Source organism: Peromyscus eremicus, chromosome 23, assembly GCF_949786415.1.
Source record: "Peromyscus eremicus chromosome 23, PerEre_H2_v1, whole genome shotgun sequence".
Lineage (NCBI taxonomy): Eukaryota > Metazoa > Chordata > Mammalia > Rodentia > Cricetidae > Peromyscus > Peromyscus eremicus.
The window spans coordinates 22,419,726-22,441,606 of record NC_081438.1 but is presented as its reverse complement, the minus strand read 5'-3'; the positions used below and the strand labels follow the sequence as shown (position 1 = coordinate 22,441,606).

General features: G+C 46.5%; 1 long non-coding RNA gene across 1 annotated transcript; it reads left to right on the top strand.

The window, feature by feature from the left end:
- The first annotated feature begins 16,281 nt into the window (after positions 1–16,281).
- On the top strand, positions 16,282–21,099 carry LOC131898374 (uncharacterized). Its single transcript, XR_009375912.1, has 4 exons — positions 16,282–16,428; positions 16,606–16,688; positions 18,202–18,288; positions 19,558–21,099. It is a non-coding gene; the product is annotated as an uncharacterized LOC131898374 (long non-coding RNA).
- Positions 21,100–21,881: the final 782 nt, after the last annotated feature.

Genomic DNA, 21,881 nt, shown 5'->3' with positions numbered 1-21,881 from the left:
AAATTGTTATTTATATTTATATAAAATTGACATCTTATTAAGCACTCTTGCACGTACCACCCTCTTTTAAGCTCTATCGATATGATAAAATGGGTAAGAACCTCTGAGTCTCGGGAAAATTAAATGGCTTGTAGAAAATCACACAACCAGTGACTCCGAACACCACTGCCATGCTCATAGTCTCTCTACATGTTAAAGGGACTGGTTAGAAATATCTTTTCGGAGCCTCAGTTTCCTTATCTGCAAAATGGAGCTATTCACAGCACTCGAAGAGTGGTTGTAAAGGTTCAATGAAGTCTCCAAAGGCTAGGAAACTGGGCTGGGGAGGTGCCTCGGTTGGCAATGTGCTTGCCAGGCGAGCGTGAGGACTTGAGAAATCTATCCCAAGAGCCTACATCAGAAATGCAGGCCATGGTGATGTACGCTTGTCATCTAAGCACTTGGGAAGCAGAGACAAGTGGATCTGTGAGACTAGTTAAACAACCGGCCTTGCCTACTTGGCAGGGCCCAATCCAGAAAGAGACTGTGTCTCAAAATGCAAGGCAGGCGAGACCTGAGGAATGACACCTGAGGTCAGCTCCTGGCCTGCACACGTATGCACACACATGTGTACACATACTCGCACACACATACGTCCACACATTTGGAAAACAAATGCTGTGAAACTCTTAGCACAAGATATGGCACACAGCCAGCCTTGGGTAAATTGTTGAGAAAAATAATAATTCAGGCAAACCAAATCCCAACCCATGGATGGCCGAGACAGGGGGTTGCAAATTTGAGGCTACCTGGGGGACATAGGGAAAGCGTGTCTCCACAAAACAAATGGCAGTGTGAAAAGAGCCAAGTGTAATGGTGTTTGACTACAGTTCCGGCGCTTGGGAAGCTGAAACAAGAGGATCAGAAGCTCAACCCTTGAATCTTCCCTCCCAAGAGTCAATACGGCTCTCCAGTCTCCACTCACTCCTCCTCCTACGTCACAGTGGGAAAGCTACTCCATGCTCAGGCCCTGTTTTGTGAAGAATAAGCTGAAATACATACAGCTGAGGGAGAGGGAGAGATGCAGCTGATCCACGCGGAGCGTGAAACGTGAGCAACCACCTACATGACTTAGAAAAGCACAGGAATGTCGTGTCCAGTAAAGGGCAAAATGCCCAAGAGAAGTAGCAGGAGGTGACACACGTCTGAGCATGACTGAAGGCTGAATCACAGGTTTAGACTCATATGTTCAGATACCTATTCCAGCTGAGACATCAGACATCTCAGACTTGATGTGTCAAACCCTGGGCTGGGTGTGCTCGCCCCTCATCTGCTCTCTACCTGTCTTCCCACACAGGTGAGGGGTTTCCCATCCTTCCCAGCTGTCATAGTCCTGACTTCCTGTCTTCTCCCTTCCTTCTTCTTTCTCCTTGAGACCGTGTAGAACTGATAGAATGAATATATACAACGAAGATTCAGTCGATCGGCTTATACAGTAGGGACTGGGCTGCCAACAATGGCTGTCCGCACACTGGAGAGGCTGAGAACTTGGTAGCTGTTCGGTCCATGGAGCTGGCTGCAGCAGCAATCCCAATCTGGTGCTGATGGCTTGGAAGATTCCTGGACAGCCGGTGGTCTTTGGTTGGCATTGGGAGGCTGAGATCCCATGTTGGTGAAGGATGACACACATAGGACAGAATCCCCAAGAGGAAGCAAAAATGGCCAGGCAAAAAGCAACACTGCTTTCCCCCAGGCCACTATATCTGAACTACTGCCTGAGTGGCTTCCCAGTCTGTTTCAAAAATAAAAAACTATAGAAGGGCTGGGGAGAAGGCTCAGTCAGTAAAGTGTTCATCTTGAGACCATACGGACACGAGTTTGATCTCCAGAACCAAAAAAAAAAAAAAAGTCAACTGTTGTGGCTTGTGTTGGGGAGACAGAAACAGGTGGATCCTTAGAGTTTGCTCCCAACCAGCCTAGCCTACTTGCTAAACTCTAGACCAGTGAGAGATTCTGTCTCAGTAAAAAGTAGACGGTGCCAGAGGAACATAATCTGACCTCCACACATATCTTTGCAGAGAGAGAGAGAGAGAGAGAGAGTTCAAAGCCTTCCACTATGTGACCCTGAGCTGCTGTGTTCTGGCCCAGGCCCTCTCACTATTTCCCAGGGACACTGGTACACTCCAGGGACAGCTACACATACAGGTGTAGTCTGGGGACTTCTATACACAGAGATGCACCCCAGGGACATCTGGGCACTGGGCACTCTGGGAGACATCTACATATGCTATTCCCTTCTGCTGGGAAAGCCTCCTCTCAGGAAATGTCACGGTTCACGTCCTCACCTTTTCAAATCTTTCCTGGCACGTCATCCTCTCAATGGGGACTTCCTTAATGTAGTATTTAAAACCGAGACACTGGATGTCCCTACATCTTCATCCTGCCTCCTTCCTTCCTCTGTGTGGCACTTAACATCAAGCGACGTGCCACAGTTCATCTGTAGCTCTTTCTACCAGAAGCCAGCTCAGAAAAACAAGGAGTACTTTATTCTTTTTTTTCATTGATTATATCACCAGCATATAAGAATATCTAGAAGAAAGGGGGGAATCACACTTTATAAATATGTGTTCAATAACTGAATGAGAAGAAAGGGGGAAAGAGGGAGGACAGGAAGGAGAAAGGAGAGGGACGGAGGAGAGAAGGAAGGACTGATTGGCTTTTACAACCAAGTGTCAGGATCTTTTTTGAAGACACCCCAAGTTAGTTTACATAGCCAGGCTCTGGGTGCTGTGTTTTACTTTGAGATAGCCCCTCACACTGTAGCCCAGGCTGTCCCGGAGCACATACCCTACCAGCTGCCTCTGTATCCCAAGCACTGAGATGATGGACAGCTGCCACCGTGCCTGGCTTCTCACAGCCAGACTTCGTACCAAGCTTTAAGCTTTAAAAAAGCGCTTAGCGCACATTTAATCCTTTACAATTTCACACCGGTGCTCCAGTACAATGTCATTATAAATTCTCTTTCTCTGTACAAGTGGAGGCTCAAAGCAGGTCCACTTAAGATCATGCTGGCTGCAAATGGCAGAGACCGCGTGTAAGCCAATAATTTCCCATCAGCCACCAGCTCTCACCGTGCCACCTGGGGCGCCTAAATTCTCCAACTTCCGTATTTTATTTTGTTCATGACAGAATTGTGGACAGATCTGAGCAGGTCAGCAGCTAGCTCTCTCGCTATAAATTCCCTTTTGTCACAACCAAAATGTAGGATTTTGAAAAGCTACAGTTCTGGGGTTTTGCTTTTTGGTTTGGGGGTAGGATGTTTTTGGTTTAGGTTCTGTTTTTTTTTTTTTTGTTTGTTTGTTTGTTTTTTTTGGTTGTTGTGGGTTTTTTTTAAGACAGGTTCTCAAGGAGCTCAGGTTGGCTTTGAACTTGCTATGTAGAGGACAATGACCTTGGAGTTTCTATCCTTCTGCTCCGGCCCCCTCCCCCTCCCCCCGCCCCCCAGAGTGCTTGAGTTACAGACTCAAGCACTGTGCTCTGTTTACTCAGTGCAGTCAATGAAACCCAGTGCATGCTCAGCAAGCACTCTATCAACTGAGCCACATCTCTAGCCCTGCCCTTCTGGTTTTTAAGTGGAAATGGATGACCATCATTGACCGTCATGTCAACAACCACGATTCTCTCCCCTGATTCTCTCCATTTACCCAAAAGCAAAATGAGAGGATTCAGGAGCCCTCCCTGGGAGCACAGGGAACAGAAAGATATTAACCCAGCACAGCCAAACCCAGCAGCCCCCACGCTTAGGGAGTCAGGCATACAAAGGAAAGTGTGCAGCTGGAGTCACCCGTGCATGGAGATCATCACCCCCTTAGAACTGGAGGTGGCCTGATGCCTCTAAGCATCCAGAAAAGAATACAAACAAACAAGTTTTTACGAGGGCTGTAACCCAATTGACAGAGGCGAGCTCTCTCCGTCTGGAAATGTCCCTGCTCTGAACCAGTTGCCGTGCCAACAAGCCACACGTTTCCACTCCACAGAATCCAATTTCTGAGCAGCCTGACAGCGACAGGTCCAAGAGACACAATATGCAGTTCCAAGGTGCCTTTGAACACTTGCTGAATTGCAAAGAACAGTGTAGGTCCCTGGATGTCCTTAGCAACCTGGGGACATGAGCCAGGCACATGCATCTGTGAGTAATGCACCCAGCAGCCTCAACCCACCCAGTCCTTAGGTATCTGACCAAGCGACAGCACATGGCACAGCACATCCTTTATCACCATATTTATCAGATGGAGCCACAGGCATGGACTCAGGCAGGATCTCACTGTGCAGTCCAGAACATCTTGGAACTCACTATGTAGCTCAGGCTGGCCTCAATGTACTCTGTGGCCCAGGATGGCCTCAAATGCACTATGTAACTCAGGCTGATCTGGAACTCATTATGTAGACCAACTCAACCTAGAACTCATGGTCCTCTCAGTACTGGGACTTTATATGCTCATGCCACCACCACAGCAGGCTATGTAGCTCTCTTCTTTCAATGTGTCATGTTTAACTCTCACAACCTTCCCCATTAGGTAAATATTGTTAAGGTCCCACTTCATAGTGACAAACACAGGTAACTCCAGCATTTGGAAGCTGAAGGCAGGAGGATCAGAATTCTGAAATTACAACATGAGGTAGAAACCGCTGGGGAACTTAAAGTATTCCGCTGGAGTTCCCTGTTGAGCATTCACTCCATGGCTGGGCATCCAGCTTCTCTCTCTCTCTCTCTCCCACCGCAGACACTTTTATAGGATGGGGTGAACACTAGTGACCTGTTGGGTCATCTTCCAGCTGTCCTCAAGGACACAGTGCTTCACTCTTGGGCTGTCTAGCTGCCTTTTCCCCTCCCTGTCATGGAGTTAGCAGACATCCCGCCTATCCCCAGACAAGGAACTTGGTCGAATACTGGGAAATAAATGTGTACTTGGGTCTGAAATGGAGTGGAGGGCAACCGCACTTCCAAAGCCATCTTCTCAGTTTCCTCAAACAGTATATTACTTTTACCAACATAAGATACATTCCAGGGTCTCTCACAGACAGGATTTTTTGCTTAACCTGCTTTAGAGCCCTGAATGACCACTAACATCAGCCATATCTGCCTTATAGCTTCAAGTATGTTTTTCTTCCTCTTACTGGGTGTATTAGTTCCTTTTCATTGCTATAACAAAATATCTGAGGCCCGGTACTTTAAAGCAGAAAAGAGGTTAATTTAGCTCATGGTTCTGGAGGTTCAAGGGTATGTCACTGACATCAGCTCAGCTCTAATGAGGACCTGAAGGAGAAAATGATAATAGCAGGTAAATAAGAGCATACATAGAAGACACCAAGACAGTTAATCATGACTGTCAACTTGAATGGTTTGGGAGGCACCTAGAAGGTCAGTACTTGTGGGTGTGTCTGTGAGGGAGTTTCTAGAGACAATTAAATTATGAGGGCTATGACCTAATCAATGGATTAATCCATTGATGGGTTCTAAATAGGAATAGACTATAGGAGATGGAGTTGTGGAAGGCCATGCCTGATTGGAAGAAATAGGTCACCGTAGTCAAGTGCTTGGAAGCTACATCTTGCCCTGTCCCCTTGCCATATTCCATCTCTGCTTCCTCTTTGCCTGTGCCATAATATGAATGAGATTTGATCTGCGTCCCATCTACCATATTGTGAACTGAGGAAACTGATCTGCCTCCTGTCTGCCACGTTGTGGTACTGATCTGCCTCCCTTCCACCGTGATGTGAACAGATCTACTTCTGGTCCTGCTTTCTGTCCACTCTGATATTAATTGATCTGCTCCCCATCCACCATAATGTGAGCTGACCTGCTTCTTATTTGCCACGATGTGAATTAAGCTAATTCCTGTCCACCACGATGTGAACTGAGCTGCTTCCCATCTGTCATGATGTGAGCGTCTCCACTACAACCTTCCTGCTGTGGTAGACTAACTTTGGAAACAATGAGTGTAACAATTTCTTATTTTTAACTTGTTGGGTTGGACATTTCTGTCACAAGGACAATAAAAGTGACTAACAGAGTCAGAAAATCAAAGAGTGGAGAGAGGCCAGCCTCACAGCTTCAACAATTCACGTTCAGAAGCTAATTGGGGCTCCACAAGAACAGCTTCATTCTTTCCAAAGGTAGCATCCCAGATAGCATAATTCCCTCCCTCCCTTTTAAGCATTCCATGTTGCCTTCCAATACCACCACACAGAGGACCAAGCTTCTAACACATAAGCCCATGTGGGACCCACTCAAACCATACACAAACCACAGCCCTGAGACGGGGAGCTCTGATGTAGATGGGGGTAGGAGATTCCTATCGAAACCTTGTTTTAAGATGGATGTGGTAGTGCACATCTGTAATCCCATTGGGAGGCTGAGGTAGGAGAATTGCAATGAGCTAGAAGCTAGCCCGAGCTACATGGTGGGACCGTCTCAAAAAATCAAGTAACAGAAGAAATAATCCTTTACTAGTTTGATTTTATGGGATCTTGGGTCAATGAGATAAGGTCAATAGCCCGTGGGTGTGATGATTTCACTGAAAAAGTGGCCAGGTGTACCATCTGCCACACTTCCTAACAAACTGCTCAAAAAATCTTCAGTGTGTTGCCTTAGACTCTGATTCTCACAAAGGCCAAAAATAAATAATTAAACTGAACAAATAGAGAAGGAAACATCATGATATTGCTATGCTGCTGGAGTTACTGATTTTTATTAGGTTAGAAGATCTTTATAGTCTTATCATGTGTACATATCTCCTGAGAGTCATTTTATAAAATATATTTATTCTACACTTTACACAAAAATGGAGCCTTTCTACACTTCCTAGGCGATTATCATAAATGTTCCAAAGGAGAGGTATTTAAAGGAACTCTTTATCAAGGTTCATTAGGCTTTCTCTCCCTTTGTGTATATGTTTGAAATTTTCCATAAGGTTAAGAGGGGGAAATGAAAGAAAAAACGATGGAAAGAAATGAGGGATGGGGGTGAGAAGGAGGGAGGAGGAAAGAAAAGGCAAGGGAGGGCAGGGGAGGCATGCTGGTGGCCTCAGTAGATTCTGTAGTAAGGAAAATCTCACTATATAACAGTGTACAAACAACATCCCTTTTGAAGATAAAGGAAAAAGGAAAATTCAGCTCTTATATTCTTATTCAACAATGTGCATACCAAAAGACAGCTGTGACTCCAAAATATTACATATATAATTTGAAGGCTGTGTTGTGGGATATGGTGGTATATACTTACAACCCCAGTACTCAGTAGACAGAGGCAGGAAGATCATTAAGGGTTCAAGGCCAAAAGTAGGCAGCGGTGGCACACTCCTTTAATCCCAGCACTCAGGAGGCAGAGCCAGGCAGATCTCTGTGAATTTGAGGCCAGCCTGGTTTAGAGAGCAAGATCCAGGACAGGCTCCAAAGCTACACAGAGAAACCCTTTCTCTAAAAAAACCAATAAAAAATAAAAGAATTCAAGGCCAGCCTTGTCTACATAGAAAGTTCTAAGACAGGTAGGACTACCTAGTGAGACCCTTGGGAAAACAAAAAGGATAAGGAGGAGGAGAGAAGGAGAAAGAGCAGAAAAAAGGAGGAGGCAGGGGGAGGCAATTGCAGAGGCATTGGAGGAGAAAGAGGCAGGGTTGGGAGAAATAACTTTGGAGGTGGACACAGCTATGTTCCTCGCATCCTAGAACACTTCTCCAACCCCTGCCCTTTGTTTTTATTGTCCCTTTTGGGGGAAGGGACCTTCTGCGGCATGGCTGAGCTGTGTCGTACAGGCTTACTGTGAACCTGCAGTCCTCCTATCTCAGATTCCGAGTGCTGGGGTGACAGACATGTACCACGCAACCGTGCTCACACACCAGTTTTCAAGTACAGTCACACTTTGCTTGCCGGTTGGAAAAGTTGTAAGAAACATGTTGCTGGATGGCCTCACTGTTGTGTTAATAGCACAGACGCAGTTTAACTTAGTTGGTGTAGGACAACCTTTCTGAGGGCCTCTTAACTCAATCAAGCAACACTAAACAGATATGTTAAGCCACTGCCAGCATAATATAACATGCTGTTTTACCGAAAAACCTTGTTTTCATAACTAGCAGGAAGGTAAGGGATATAGTTCAGTTGGTAGAGCACTTGCCTACCATACAGGAGTCACCAAGTTCCATCCCCAGAACAATATAAACCAAGCATGGTGGCTGTTGGGTAGTAATTTACTTCAAGATGAAATACTCCATTCTAGAAGTAAGCTAGTTAAGACTCAAGAAGTTCTAAAGGAGGCTCATTAAGATTCAGGAAGTAAGCTGAGCAGTGGTGGTACAAGCCTTTGATCCCAACACTTGGGAGGCAGGGGCAGACAGATCTCCATTAGTTCGAGGTCAGCCTGGACTACAGAGTGAGTTCTAGGACAGCCAAGGCTACACAGTGAAACCCTGTCTTGAGAAAAAAACAGACATAAACAAAACACAACAACAACAGCAACAAAAGACTCAGGAAGTAAACAATTCACATGACTCAGGAAGTTCCTGAAATTGACCAGATGCACTCGCCAGAGAGTAATTCCCCAATGTTATATAAGTAGTAAAGTAATAAAGAGACTCTGATCAGCCAAGCTGCCTGGAAGAGAGTCTCTGACCTCTTGAGCTCCGAGTAAGCCATGCTGGGGTGGGATGTTCAATGGTGCAGCTGCCTTTGAGTCATCCTTGCTCTTATAAGTAACCCCTCACCCATACTTCTGTCAATAACCCCAAAAAAAACTCATTATTTTCCCAAGTTGAACGTTGGTGGCATCATTACTTTGATCTGCAGTTGGCTTCCTCTCTAGAATGAATAGACGTCTGTGTCCCATCTCAACAGAAAAAGTGTCACACAACAGTGGCTCATGCACATAATTCAAGCACTTGGAGGTAGGGGCAAGATGATCAGAAGTCAAAGTCATCCTCAGCTACATGAGACCCTGTCTCAAAAAAAATCAACTTATAAATATATTTCACATTGTACATCTGCCATAATCAAGGGAAGTTGTTAACACCAACAGCCAAGACACAAGGCAGGCATGTGGATAGGCGTCATCATTATTCAAAACCAATGTACTTTGATGGAAAATGACATTTGGCTTCTCCAAGATCACATAGCCTTGAGGTAGAAGAAAATGGAAGAGTAGGTATTTAAACCCAAGACTGGCACTGACTAGATGTCTCAGTGGGTAAAGGTCCTTGCTTCCAAGCTGACCACCTGAGTGTGATCCCTTGAACCCAAATGATGGAAAGAAGAACTGATTCCAGCAAGTTGTCTCTGATCTCCACACACATTGTGGCATATGCACATGCATACAATAAATGTAAACCCAAAACTATGTAGTACTAGTTAGTTTTCCTCATCTGTCTCCCTACTAGGCACTTTACCAGCCTATAGTTGATTAGGTATTTTCAATGGTAGAGGTGCTCACATCTACTGATACAAGCTGTTAGTTATTCTTCATATTGCTGTGAGCAAACACTCAATAGAAACAGTCTAAAGAAATTAAAGATGGATTTCAGCTCACTGTTTCCGATGTTTCAAACCACAATCTTTGGCTCTTGGACTCTGGACCCATGGAAAGACAAAACATCATGGCGGTGGCAGTATATGGGAGAGAGAGCTACTCAGTTCATGGCAGACAGTAAGCAAAGAAGGAAGAGAGGGATGGGAACCAGGACCTGACCTCCTCCCTCCCTCAAGCTAGGCCCCACCTCATGATGTTCCCGCTACCTCCCAACACAGCACCACCATCTGGAGACCAAATCACTCAGTACATGAGCCTCTGAGGGACATTTCACAGTGAATCCACAGCACAACCCTAATTGCCCATCTTCTTTTTTTTTTTTTTTTTTTTTTTTTTTTGGTTTTTCGAGACAGGGTTTCTCTGTATAGCTTTGCGCCTTTCCTAGGACTCACTTGGTAGCCCAGGCTGGCCTCGAACTCACAGAGATCCGCCTGCCTCTGCCTCCCGAGTGCTGGGATTAAAGGCGTGCGCCACCACCGCCCGGCCTTGCTCATCTTCTAACAGCTCTATCAGCAGCACATTTATAGTTCTGTTCTTCTGGACTCAAGCTCTGTGCTAAGCCCATCCATTGGTATCACTGCTCTGAGGGGCTGCAGGAATGTAAGGGTCATCTTTTAAACACAACAGTCCATGAATTTTTAAAGACCCTGTGACTTAATCCCCAGCAAGCCTTTTCTCTTCCAGGCTCAGTGTCCCCAGGCTCATTATCCATTCTTCACCCAAGACTCAGTTACAAATCCCCTTCCCAATTCACCCTCTTTCTTGCCTCCAGGCTTGACAAGAGCTATATACTATTGATGACCAAGGACACTTTCATCCTGGCCCTTAGAGGTTTGCGATACATTTATGCTTTCTTGGGATGACATGTATTCTAGGAGTACTAAGACTCGCTGTCAGTCTCACTGGCATTGAGAAGGACGTTGGTATTTTACGATATAATCATTCTTCTTTTTCTCCCAAGGGGCTGTCTGCTTGAAGAAACAACCGTATTCTCCGATCAAGTGGATCCAAAGGGTTCTGAGGCAGGTAAACATGACTGTGCAGAATTAGTTAATTTTCTTGTTGCTGTGATCAAATGTGTAACACACAAAGGCAACATGAGGAAGGTGGGCTTGACTGTCACTCATTCAGTGTTTGCTGGTGACGTCCATCATGGCAGGGAAATCAGGGTGCCAGGAACGTACAACAGTCATATCACTTGCACAAGGCAGAGAGATAAGAGTGCTGGTATTCTATCTACGTTTTCCTTTTCATCCTGTCTAGGACCCCAGGACCCCAGCCCATGGAACAGCGCCACCACCATTTAGGGTGGCCCTTCTCTCACCAGAGGCTCAACAGATGGTACCACACAACCTTGGACTTTCGCCTTAGGATCTGTGAGCTAAATAAATTTCTTTGCTTTCCAAAGCATCTAATCTCTGGTGTGTGTGCTATGGCAACAGAAAGCGTACCAGTACAGTAGGTTATCAATAAGTATATCATAGATCCGTGATGTAAGTTGCCCCATCCCACCTGAAACTACTAAAAGGAACCATTCCTTTGTACACAGGGTACATATTTTGAATCCAAAATAGCAGGAGAAACAGAAAATGCACAGAAGAATCAAAACCTGGATAGGAAGGTTTGAAATGAGAACATTAAAATCCCTGGAATTTTCCCAGCATCCTGTAGACCAGAAGCTCCAGGGGTACCACGTTGACTTGCTGGATCTTTCTAAAGTAGACTCTACCTCATTCATAAAATCCTAGGGGGATGGACTGAAAATAAATGAGTGTTTGATTAGCCCGGTATTGAGCTGTGTTATTCTCCTCTCCTGAATAGGGAGATTTCATGTCCTGAAATAAAAGCCTGCATGAAAGCCCTGGTTATTCAGAAGGGGGGAAGGGGATGGGGGGGGGGGAGATTATAAACTTTCCAACAGGCCCTTAGCACTGTAACTAAACGCTAATGTTTAAAGATATCCCCGGTATTTTAGGAAGCAGTTGCTAGTGCCTCACTGAAGCTCATTCTACTTTTAAAGAGAAATATTTGACTTGGAGGAAGAGACCCCATGCTGGCTCCAAGATAAACTCTCCTAGCTCACTCAGGCCAATTTTAATGCTAAGAGCAGCTTCGTCTAAGTGAAAGTTCATTTTCAAGAGCCAAGCTGTGAATTATGCTACAGGCTGAGCCGAGCAGTTGGCCTTTTGCTGATGAAGGGAGAAGTCTGAATGTGATACAGGAGTGGAAGGAGGGAGCCAGGGACATCCAAGGGGGATTAGCGCAGAAGGTCAGGCTAATTAAATGGAGAGAAGTCACCGGAGAGCCGGAGCTCCCACACACACCATCTTCAAATACTCTGACACATGCAAGGAGTGATAAGAAAAAGAAAATAAAAGAAAGGCTGAATCGCCACTTCCATAGGCCTGGAAGGACAACCGTCAATCAAATAAAACGTCTCACTATTGGTTTCAACCCGGATGGGGAGGGAAAAATGGAAATCGCTGCCAGTTCCTGATCATTCAAGGAATCAGAGAAAGGAAGAGCGTGGAAAAGAAAAGGCCCATTGTTTCTGTGGTTAGCCATTGACAGCATGATGTTGTATACCTACTATTTGCCGGACATAGCAGGGTGCCAAAGATAAAACAAACAAGATATACCCCATGTGCTTGAGAAGCCCATAATGGATAAGCATGTATGTGATGGCAGTAGTTGATATGGCCAAGACACTCACAGAGCTTTAAAGATTGCAGGATGTGGGACTAGAGCAGTGAGTGGTTCTCAACCTTCCTAACGCTGTGACCCTTTAACACAGTCCCTCATGTTACAGTGACCCCCCCACTATAAAATTATTTCCATTGCTACTTCATAACTGCCATTTTGCTACTGTTATGAATTACGATGTAAATATGTGAAATGCAGGATATCTAATATGGGGTCACAACCCACAGGTTGAAAACCACTGTTCTAAAAGGTGGAACGATCCAAAACGTATCTAAGAAAGCTCACTTGGCCACAGACAGAAAACAGAGCCTTTTCATTTAAAGGTACTAGCTACAAACCCTGGAGTGGTAGATGTGAGCACAACTTCTCTCTGGCCTTCCATTTCCTGTTTGGTCTCAGAATGAGGATGCTGATGAACAAACAATTCCTGGGTGTAGACGAATTTCTAAACAGTCTTATTAAATAAAAAACACAGAGCCAAATATAGGGGTGAGAGCCTTGGAGGGATCAGGGAAATGGGGAAAGCCACCAACCACCTTTCCTCACCAACTTTGCATCTTCCAAATTCGAGCTACTTCCTGTCTACCCATGCCTTTATATGCCTTGCTTTTCTGCCCTCTCATTGGCTCTTAGCCCAGCTACCTCACTTCCTTGTCACTGCCTGTCTGTACAGACCTCCAGGTCTCTATGGTTGGTACTGGGATTAAAGGCGTGTGTCACCACGCTTGGCTCTGTTCCCTAGTATGGCCTTGAACACACAGAAACCCTGCCTGATATGTGATCGGATTAAGGATGTGTGCTGCCTGACTTTGTTTACTTAAAATGGCTGGCCTTTCCCCCCTGATCTCGAGGCAATCTTTAATTATCAAAGCACAAATAAAATATCACCCACATTTCAGCACAAATAAAATATCACCACACCTGAGGTCCTACTGTGTGCAGCCAGCACTGTGATGCCTGCATCCAGACATTCAGAACCACCGAGTGTGCGGAAGCCCATTCACAAAAAGTCAGGGCTACACATCTCATCTTGGCTTCTGTGACATCCCCTTGGTCGCCTGAAATTAGCCACGGTGGGAGGCTTTGCACCACAGAAATCGGCAAACACTGTAAGCCAGAGTGTTTTATCTCTTCCAGGAAGCCACTTAGTACACATCTGAGCAGCACACCCCTTGAAAAGAGCCAGCCCTATCCCTAGATGACAGTACTTACTTAAGAAGCACATCCCAGGGCTGAGGAGATGACGCAGTAGGTGAAGGGTTTGCCTTGCAAGCATGAGGACCTGTGTTTAATCCCCAGAACCCGTTTTTTTTGTTGTTGTTGTTGTTGTTTGTTTGTTTTTTAAGGTAGGTGGAGTGGTGTGTTGTTGGAATCCCAACACTGTAGGGAGTGGGGGCAAAGACAGAGTATTCCTAGAACTTGCTAGCCAGCTAGTCCAAGCCCAGGCAAGTTCTAAGCCAGCTAGCGATTCTGTCTCAAAGGAGTTGGATGGTGCCTGAGGAATGACATCTGAGGTTGCCCTTTGACCTCTACTCTCTCTCTCTCTCTCTCTAATTGTTATTGTTTTTGTTTGGGGTTTTTTTGTTTCTTTGGTTTTTTGGGGTTTTTTTTGTTTTTTGTTTTTTTTTTTGAGACAAGGTTTTGCTGTGTAGCTTTGGAGCCTGTCCTAGAACTCACTATGTAGACCAGGCTGGCCTCGAACTCACAGAGATCTGCCTGCCTCTGCCTCCCGAGTCCTGGGATTAAAGGTGTGTGCCACCACCGCCCAGCCTTGTTATTGTTCTTATTACTAATAAACAATAAAATGTTTTCAGAGAATCCAGCCCAGATCTCTGACTCCATGGCAGCCGTCCACGCCCGCCCATGCAGCTGCACATAAGCCTGTCTTAACTGCAAATGGTCTGAGGAGGCACTACCTTATAGAGGAGGCTGAAGGTTAGGTAAAGGCAGAACTCCATCCATGCAGCTTGCTGAAGGTTATCACCCACGCTGAGGTGGGACTTCTCAGTGATGCGGCCGTTTTGAGGTCACCGCTGGCACTCCTATGAGAGTAACCCCTCATCCCCATTCCTTTAACCCCTCCCCCACGCTCCTATAAGTGGCCCCTCCCCCACATTCCTGTGTGTGACCCCTCACCCGTTCTCCTATAAGCAACGCTGATAAACTCTTCGGTTCACTGACCTGGATTTGGACGGGACCATTCCTTGGGTCTCACATTAGGACCCTATCTGGGTGGAACAGGTGTTCTTCCACATCTCCTCAGGACAATTCTTCACCTGTTTGTGCCAGCAGCCTTTCCACACCTCTCCCCACGTTACTGGGGTCTCTGCGGGCCTTCCAAGTCTTCTCTGAAGCATTTACCTTGTTGCAACTTCAATTTTTATTTTATTTCTCTTTATTCGTTAGATTTTAATTTTAAAGCCATTATTTATTTATTTGTTTTTTTGTTTTTTTTAAATTTTGGTTGTTGAGACCAGGTCTCATGGAGCTCAAGCTGGTCTCAAACTCTCCATATGCCTCACACTCTAGCAAGAGTGACCTTGAAACACCTGATCCTGCTGCTGCCTTCTCCAGAGTGCTGGGATTACAGACAGGCACCGCCACGCCTGACTTCCGGTTTTATTTCAAGCAGCAGAATTCTTGGATGGGGTGAAATCCTTCATCAGACTCCCAAGATAACACAGTGAGAAGCCGACGCCTTCGGGACGGGAAGCACTCTCTCTGGCCCCTCCCCTTCGTTCATTGTACCATCCCCCTACACCCCCAGCTCCCCAAAGCCCACTGGATGTCACAGGAGCCTCCTACCTATGCCTCTGTCTCCGTTATCTTTTCCTCCAGCCCAGCCCACACTCTGCCAACTGTCTCATAATAACACTGCTCCAATCTTAACACCCTTTCAGCCTGTCACGCCCCCGTGCCATCAAGCCACCCAACCACTTCCTGCTGGCTGCAAGACACGGATGAGTCAATCTATCACATCCATCTATCACATAGCCCACCTGTGCCCACATGGGCCTCGGCGCTTTGGCTTCTGAGGGCCCTCGTGGCCACACCACACCCCTGCTCAGCTGTCATTACCAATAGCTCCTTCTGAGTTTGGGGTGTTCCCCTGGGGCCTTCTCTGTAACCCCCTTCTCTTGCTCTATCATGTAGCTTACCTCCCACTTGTCCTCTGGATTTCATTGCCTGGCATCACCCAAGGAGGGAGTTGTCCTAAAGAGCCTCCTGTGGCTTACACCTGTAATCGAGCCTCAGTCCTAGGATGGGACCATGTGAACAGATCATAAGCCTTCAAAGAAAGACAGACAGACAACAGGCAGACAGAGGCTGGGTGGTGGTGGGGGGCCCTTTTTTGGAGAGAGGGTCCCATTATTGTAGCCAATCCAGGCTAGCCTGGAATTCACTCTATAGCCAAGAGAACTTGTGGCAATCCTCCTGTCACAGTCTCCTACATGCTGGGATTACAAGCATGAGCCACTGTGCTTAGTAACATGCCTCAAGAATTGATGGGAAAGCCTCCAGATGAGCCCCACTGCTGGAACAATCCACCTTGACCACAGGGGCAGGATCAACTAACAAAAAATGCAGACCTTTCCTGTAGTCACCCTTGCTTAAAGTCTTTCAACAAGCCTGGGCTATATATCAAGACTCTCCCTTAGAGAAGAAGAAAAAGAGGTGGTGGTGTGTGGAGAGAAGAAAAAAAAATCAAGGCATACCTATTATCCCAGTACTTGGTAGGTGGAGACAGGAAGATCAGGAGTTCAAGGTCATTCTCCTCTAATATATAGGGAGTTCAAAAAGGCCAGCCTGGGCTACACAGGGAACCTGTGTCTCAGGAAAAAAATAACCCTCAACAGCAATCACGTGTTTGCATTAAGGTCCTGTTCCTCTACTGAATATAAAACACTGTTTATGCTTTGACTCCCACCTACATACAGGGCATCCTCCCCTTCCCCCAAGAGCAGCCAGCCGCTCTTCAGCTACCGAATCACCACCTCTTTCTTTGACATAGTGTACAGCTGCTTCCTCCTGCTGTGGGTGTGGTTCTGAGTCCACGGGGACACCTGTCAAGATGTTCAAGTTCATGTGTTATGGAACAAAGAATTGAACCAGAGACAGCAGTTTGGTGGTAGCAGTTTGTTAAGACAGAAGAAGTCGCTCCTGAAAATGTAAGGGGACTAGAGAGCTGGGAAAGGTTTGAACCTCAAAATCCTGGTGTCCCCAATCTGTCTGCCTCTGCCTTTGAGGGCTAGGATTAAAGGTGTGGGCCACCTGTTGATCTTGACGCCTGAGGCCTTCTCTACACTCTGCTCCCCAGCCACACTTCCTCAGCTTTTTCTTTACAGGAAAAGCCACCCAGTGCCTGAGGTCATTTCTCAGCTCACAGCAAGGTGACATCCACTGACAGCCATATTGTCATCATCGGTTGGTAAGTAGCCACCAGCCATTTCTGAGAATCTTCTCCTCCCAAGCCCCTTTCTCCTCCATTTTCAGCAACTGTGAGGAAACTCCTGGCCTCTCTGGACCCTTGAGTGGTCCAGTTGTTCAATATCTACTTATGCTCTGCTCTCGCCGTCTCCCTGAATTGTCCTTCTCTCCAGCCCCTGACATTTCTGACTCCCTTCCATGGATGTCCTTGGCCCTGGAGGGAGGGGTTTCTCTGATTCAATCAATACTAGGTCCCACGGGACCTTCTTCATCATCACCGAGCTTGTTTTATTATATTGTGTTTTGGTTTTTTTTTCTTCAAGACAGGGTTTCTCTGTATAACAGCCCTAACTGTCCTAGAACTTACTGTTAGGATCCTGCCCTCATTCCGTCACATGCTCAGCTTGGGTTATTGCGTGTCTTACGTCATCAGTGGACATGGGCGACTACATACTCGCCTTAAAAAGCCAGACACGGACCCCCACCCTCTCTGTGTTCTCTCTCTCTCTCTCTCTCTCTCTCTCTCTCTCTCTCTCTCTCTCTCTTTCTGTTTCCTCTCTGCTCCGCTCCCTCCCCCCATCTTTCTCTCTCACCAGGCCTGGTCCCCTTCCCCCACCCCTTTTCCCTCCTAATAAAGCTCTAAAAAGTACCATTGGGTTCTGTCATGACCGTGACCTTTCCACGCAGTAACCAGTGCCATTTACCTTTCACTTACTGTGTAGACCAGGCTGGTCTTGAACTCAGAGATCCACCTGTCTCTGCCTCCTGAGTGCTGGAATTAAAGGCGTGGGCCACCATCACCCCGGCATATTGAGAGTTCTTATCTCCACCCAATAGTTCTTAGGGGCTTCTTCACCTAAGAGATGCTCAGGTAGGGCCTGCTAAACTTAACATTTATAATCAATTTGAATTTAATCAATTTGCAAAAGTTCTCTTTAAGCTTCCTTACCTCCTGTCTTCTCCCTTCCAGCCTTTCTCATATATTAAACCTTCACAAGGTTTGCTTTGTATAAATTAAGCATATAATAGACACTCAGTAAATGGTCTAGCACATGCTATATAACCCAGGCTGGCCTTGAACTTGAAATCCTCCTGACTTCATGTCAGTCATGCTTGGGTTACAAGCAGGTACCACGGGGCCTCTGGAGTGGGGGATCTAATGTGTATTTATCCCCCACCCCCACCCCACCCCAGTGGGAGGGCAGAACAGCCTCTCTTAACTGAAATGTAGGGATCCAGCTGAGGCCAAATAAATCTGGAAAGAACTGCCAAAGCCAGCTAAGCACACTCATCTGGCTGGCAGAGCCAAGCACCGCCTCTCCACCCTGCCTAGGGCAGGCTTCCCCAGCCCTTCCACCAAGGCTCTTCTACCCTGAGATCTCAAATCAGACATCCCAGAGCCGCACAGGGGATCAAACAGCACTCCTGTTTGAGTTGGGTGATGCTACGAACACAATTTTTTTTTTTTTAAGACAGGAGAAAACAGCATGAAAAGAATGTCTCTTCTCTCGCAGAGAGAAGAACAAGACAAAAAGGAACATCGCGGGAGTTGTCCTGCTGTCGGCCGATTTCCCCCAGGTCTACGGGAGCTCCGGGAGAAGGTAGGGGCAGGGCCTCCACCTGAGGAGGGACAGTCTGACTCTTCTACCCTCCCTGGGTGTGCTGGGCACAGAGGAGTGGGGCAGCAGGGCAGAGAGGAGAGAAACGGGAGAGGAGGGGCAAGGGAAGGAGGGAGAAAGGGGGAACGGTAGGGAGAGAATGGGAAGAAAGAGAGTGGAGAAGAGGAAAAAGAGGAGGAGAGAAAGAGGGAGGGGTGGGGAGAAGAGAGAAGCGAAGGAGAGAGTGAGAAGGAAAGGGGAAGGGGAGGAAAGATGGAGGGAATGGAGGAGGGATGGAAGAAGAGGACTAGGGCCGGGAGGTGGGGTAGACGGACAGCAGCAGGTCTACCAGCACTCTGCCAAGTACTGTCAGTGCCTGCTCCCTGAACCGGTAAAGCAGCCCCCCCCCGCCCCCGCCCACCACCCTCAACAGGCTCGGGTTTATCTCTGTTTTAACCCAAAGGGAACAGTTGCTGGAGAAGTCCTTCTATCATCCGCCCAAGGGCAAACTGCTTACAAGCAAAGTAAAATTGCAAGCCAAGACGTCTGCAGTTCCTACCCACTCTCTAGGGCACTCACCCACCCACTCCCACTCCCACCCAGCACCACAAACCACTTCCCCTGCCTTCCTTCGAATCTCCATCAGGACCAAGCTGGACTTGACATCCTATAATAACCTCTCCGCTTTCTGCTCGGTAGAGCAGGTCCACACCCTCGTGGCTTCTGGTTGAGAGCGAAAGATGCTCAACACTCACGTGCTACACGTGTATCGTACAAGGTCAAAGCCAAAGCTGACTGGCAGCTGGGGATTATGGATTACAAACAGCACTGAGCCTAAGGCAAGAGGACCATGAGACACGAAACTTGTTAGAGCATCTGCTCAAAATGTCACCTGTCACGGCCAGGATTTTCCTTGGCTCCTCATCCCCCCTTTTTATTCATTTTATTTTTATTACGTTTATATATTTATTATCTACATGCATGTGTGTGCATGCATGTGCATGAAGACCAGAAGACAACTTTCTGAAAGTCAGTCCTCTCCTTCTACCATGTGGGCCCAGTGATCACACTCAGGGTGGCAGGTTTGGCAGCAGGCATCTTTACCAACTAATACATCTCACTAGCCCTTTTCTTTCCTTCCTTCCTTCCTTCCTTCCTTCCTTCCTTCCTTTCTTCCTTCCTCCCTTCCTCCCTCCCTCCCTCCCTCCCCCTCCTTCCCTCCTTCCCTCCCTCCCTCCCTCCCTTCCTTCCTTTCTATTTTTCTCTTGGCAGAATTTCATGGAGCCCAAACTGGCCTCGAACTCCCTATGTAATCAAGAACGACCTTAGATTCTTCATGCTACTGCCTCCACCATCTCCAGAGCATCAGGATTACATGCTTGCACTGCTACAGCATTAGATAACATTTGAAAACTCTCAGAGAGCCCCTGTTCCCTTCTAAAAGCTGGAAGATTCTGGTAGGATGTATAGAATGCCCCAAACCAAGTTTCTTCTGTTCCTGGCACCATTATAGCCTGCCTTCTGTGACTCCATTCCATACACCTCTTTCTTCAAGTCTGTGGGGTCGGAGACATAACTCATTTGGTAAGTACTTGGTGCACAAGCATGAGAGCCTGTTTGGATCCCTAGAACCCACGTAAAAATCAAAAGTGGTCGTGTACATCTATAACCCAAGAGCTGGGCGAGTAGAGATAGGCAGATCCTGGCCAGGACTTACTGGTCAACCAGTCTAGCTGTATCAGTGACCTGCAGGTTCATTAAAAGACCCTAACTCAAAAAATAAGGTGGCAAGCAATTGAAGATGAGACTTGATGAGGATCCCTGGCCTCCACATGCGTGTGCATCATGTATACCAGCATGCACACACACACAGAGAAACTCACAACCCACAACAGATGCACAGGTGAGGGTATACACAAAGAGGGAGAAGTGGGCTGTACAACATTAGTAGGCAGTCATCCTGAGCAATGTTGTATGGCAGATACCGTGGAGATTCACAGTAAGTGCTAACGAATTATGCGGAAATAAAAGACCCAGCCCTGGAGACGTTCTTAGAATTGACTGTAGATAATTCAACATCAGAGCCCAGGTATCCATAAAGCATGGAAGTTATCTTATTGGTAATCATATAGTGGACTCCCAGCAACCCGTTTTCAGAAGCATCCAAGTGCTCAACCTGAAATAACATATATACAAGTGACACTATACAGACCAGACAGACTGCATTTATATGTCTAGGAATATATAACAACAGTTAAAGAAAAAGAAGCCAGAGGCCATGAATTTGAAAGAGAGCAAGGGAAGGTATATGGAAGGGGTTGGAGGGAGGAGAGAGAATAGGGGAAATTATGTAATTATATTTTAATTTCAAAAATTAAAAAATAATATTTTTTTTTGAAAAGCTGAGTATCACATCTCACCCATTGCTGTAGAGACAATTTCCCTGGCCAAACATAAACAAGGTAGCCTCCTTCCTTATAGGTTCTATGCCAGTTAGTTTCTGTCACCTTGATATAAACTAGAGTCACCTGGGAAGAGGGAACACAGCTGAGGAATTGCCTCCATCAGATTGGCCTGTGGGCATGTCTAGCGGGCATTTTCTTGATCAACGATTGATATAGGAGGGCACAGCCCACTGTGGATGGTGCCACCCTTGGGCACGTGGTTCTGGGATGTATAAAAAAGCAGGCTGAGTGAGCCATGGCAACAAGCCAGTCAACAGTCATCCTCCATTCTTCAGTTTTTGCCTTCGGGTTTCTGCCTTGTTTGAGTTCCTTCCTTGGTATCCCTCCCTCGTATACTGTGAGCAAAATAGTAAGCCAAAAATAAAAAATAAAAAATAAAAAACCTTTTCTCACCAAGGTGCTTTTGGGTATGATGTCTATCATAGCAACAGAAAGCAAACTCAAACAGTTACCAACAAAACCCGAAATACGATTCCACCAAATTTCTAACGGCGGAATGAACAAGTTTATTGGGCTGACTTACAAAGGATAGATGAGAGGTTTGCTTACAGGGATGTGGGTGGCCCCAAAGCAGCTGCACTGGCAGAAAGTGTCAGCCCAGCTGAGATGACGACTTCCCCATAGCCGCATAGATGGAGTGCCCATCCCCCCTCCAGTTAACCTACACGCTATGTACTCTAGCACTTGCTGCTGACACATGGAATTGAGGCAAAATGACATACAAGTAGCCCAGGAGTACTGGGGAGTCTTTGAGATCAGGAGAGGGTTCAATGAACCTCCCACATCCCCTTCTATGGGGCAGTGTTAATAGTCAGCAGGACTTGATTGTAAGGGTCTCTTGCATATAGTCACAGCTGCACTGATGAAGATGATGGTCATTCTGCTTAGAGGACAGCTGTTGCCCATATAAAATATGAAAATTTAGGCAAATTCTACAAAGATATTCCTTTATTCTTTTCTTTTCCTCAGTACTGTATATCATAACGAGATATCTTCTTGGACTTGGCCCAGAAGCCATGGCATGTAGAGAACAATACCGTGGTATCCAGGTCTGTGGTAATGGTAATGGAGCTAGTAGCATACACACACACACACACACACACACACACACACACACACACACACACACTG